We start from the raw sequence: 3,093 nt of genomic DNA on the forward strand, positions 1-3,093 counted from the left end.
CATAGTCAATAAAGCACAGGAAAACATCTATCTGATATTCTCTGCTTTCAGCCAAGATTCATCGGACATCAGCAATGATATCCCTTGTTCCATGTTCTCTTCTGAATCTGGCTTGAATCTCTGGAAGTTCTCTGTCAAATGTATGCTCGCAGCCATTTATGTATTACCTATAGCAAAATTTGGCTTGCATGGAATATCAAAAAGATTGTCCGATGATTTCTGCATTCTGTTGGGTCACCTCTCCTTGGAGTGGGCACAAATATGGATCTCTTTCAATAAGTCGGCCAGATAGTTGTCTTCCAAATTTCTTGGCAGAGATGAGTGAGTGCCTCCTGTCCCGCTTCACATTCTTGAAAGATTTCAAATTTTATTCCATTAATTCTTGGTGTCTTGTTCTTTGCCAATTCCTTCAATGTACCTTGGACATTGTCCTTCAGTATCATTGGCTCTTGATCATATGCTGCCTCTTGAAATGGTTGAACATGAACCATTTCCTTTTGGTACAGTGAGTCTGTGTATTTCTTCCATCTTCTCTGGATGCTTCCTGCATCATTCAATAATTTGCCCAGAGAATTTTTCAATAATGAAAGTCGAGGCTTGAATTTTTTCTTCAGTTCCCCCAGCTTGAGAAATGCTGAGTGTGTTCTTCCTTTTTGGTTTTCTGATTCCAGATCTTTGCACATTTTTTTTTTCTTCAAATAATTGGCTTTATCTTCTCGAGATGATCTTTGAAATTTTCTGTTCAGCTCTTCTACCTTCTCATTTCTTCCATTTGCATTAGCATCTCTATGCTGGAGGGCCATTTTCAGTATCTCCTCTGATATCCATTTTGACCTTTTCCTTCTTTCTTGTCTTCAGGAGCTGGTTGAAAGAGATGGGGATAAGATTTTTATGATTCAATAATGAGTAGTTGTTATCATGACTAATTGAGAGTGTCACAATTGTAAAGGTAGAAGTTTTGTAAAAAAAAAAAAAAAAATGGGGTAGCAGTTAATCTTTGAGTCCAGAAACAAAAGATGAAGGGAGAAAAGCACAAGCGGAATGCAGGACCTTATCCAGAGAAGCATCGACACCACAGATGGAGGCAGAAATGGGGACATGGAGAGGGGGAACATCTGAGGACTCTAGATTCATGGGAAGAGAAGGACTAAAAGATAGTGGCCATGAGGCAGACTTGCAGAATGTGCCCAATGGTGGTATAAATTATTATAAATGCCTGAGTGTTTTAGATTTATTATTTTTTTTTAATTTTAAGAGCTAAATTGAATAGAGGGAAATACTGTTAACTGATGGTACCTGAAGGGGAATGTAATCATTATGATGAAACAAGTTGTATGGTTTATTGAATATAAAACTGATGATCTATCCTATAAACTTTCACTCAATCCACAATAAAAACTTAAAGAAAAAAAAAGGAAACAATCAGATGCTATTCCAGAAAAAGAAGCAAAAGCTTATGAACATGAAAAGGCAAAGGAAAAAAAAACGAATAATCGATGAGCACTGTGGATAGGATATCCTATTTTAACAGAGACTGGATCTGATTAAACCTGAAAACTAATGTGTCATTTGAGGCTCAAAGAAAGAAAAGACTCTGGATGTCAGAAGAGACTCTGAAACTTGCTTTTGAGCATAAATGCAAAAGCAAATGCAAGAAATGAAGTAAAGTAGCTGAAGAGAAAATTTTAAAGAGAAGCTCAAAAAGACAAAGCCAAGTATTATAATGAAATGTGCAAAAACTTGGAGCTAGAAAAGTAAAAGGGATTTCTCAGGTTGAAAGAACCAAAGAAAAACTTTTATCCTTGACTTTCAGTACTGAAGGATTCTAGGAACAAAACATTAAATGATGCAGAAAGCATGAAATGATGATAGGAAGCATTCACAGAAGCACTGTACCAAAAATAATGGGTTAATATTCAGTCATTTCAAGAAGTATCATCAAGACTGATGGTACTGGAGGAGAAAAAAAATCCAAGCTGCACTGAAGGCATTGGTAAAAAACAAGGAATTTATGAAATACAACTTGAAGCCTCTCAATAAACTGATGCAGCAATGGAAGGACTCAACAAATTGATAGAAATCCATATTTGTGCCCATTCCAATGAAAGGTGACTCAGTGGAATGTGGTAATCATCAAAGAATATCATTAATACAGCTTACAAGTAAAATTTTGCTGAAGATAATTAAAAACCAATTACAATAATATATTGACAGGGAACTTCTAGAAATTCAAGTTTGATTCAGAAGAGAAAGTGGGCCTGAGGATATCATTATTGATGTCAGCTGGATCTTGGCTAAAAGCAGAGATAAAAGAAAGATATTTACTTGTGTTTTTTTGACTATGCAACGGCTTTTGACTGTCTGGATCATAACAAGCTCAGGATAATATTGCAAAGAATGGATATTCCAAAACACTTAATTGTGCTCTTGTGGAACCTGTACATAGACCAAGTGACAGTTGTTCAAATAGAACAAAGGAAGATAGAATGGTTTAAAATCAGAAAAGGTGTACACCATGATTGTATTATTTTCACAGATTGAATAATCCAAGAAGCTAGATTATATAGAGAATAACATGGAATCAGGATGAGAAGAAAACTCATTGACAACCTGTGATATGCAGATCAAAGATCAGCTCGAGAAGATAAAGCCAAATATTACAAAAAAATGTGCAAATATCTGGAATCAGAAAACCAAAAAGGAAGAACACACTCAGCATTTCTCAAGCTGGGGGAACTGAAGAAATAATTCAAACCTCAACTTTCATTACTGAAAGATTCTCTGGGCAAATTATTGAATGATGCAGAAAGCATCAAGAGAAGATGTAAGGAATACACAATCACTGTACCAAAAGGAAATGGTTCATGTTCAATTATTTCAAGAGGTTGCATATGACCAAGAGCCAATGATACTGAAGGAGGAAGTCCAAGGTGCATCGAAGGAATTGGCAAGGAACAAGACACCAGGAATTGATGGAATAAAATTTGAAATCTTTCAAGAAAGTGAAGTGGCACAGGAGGCATTCACTCATCTCTGCCAAGAAATTTGGAAGACAATTATCTTGCCGACTGATTGGAAGAGATCCATATTTGT

This window comes from Chrysochloris asiatica, unplaced genomic scaffold (genome assembly GCF_000296735.1).
Source record: "Chrysochloris asiatica unplaced genomic scaffold, ChrAsi1.0 scaffold00189, whole genome shotgun sequence".
Classification (NCBI taxonomy): domain Eukaryota; kingdom Metazoa; phylum Chordata; class Mammalia; order Afrosoricida; family Chrysochloridae; genus Chrysochloris; species Chrysochloris asiatica.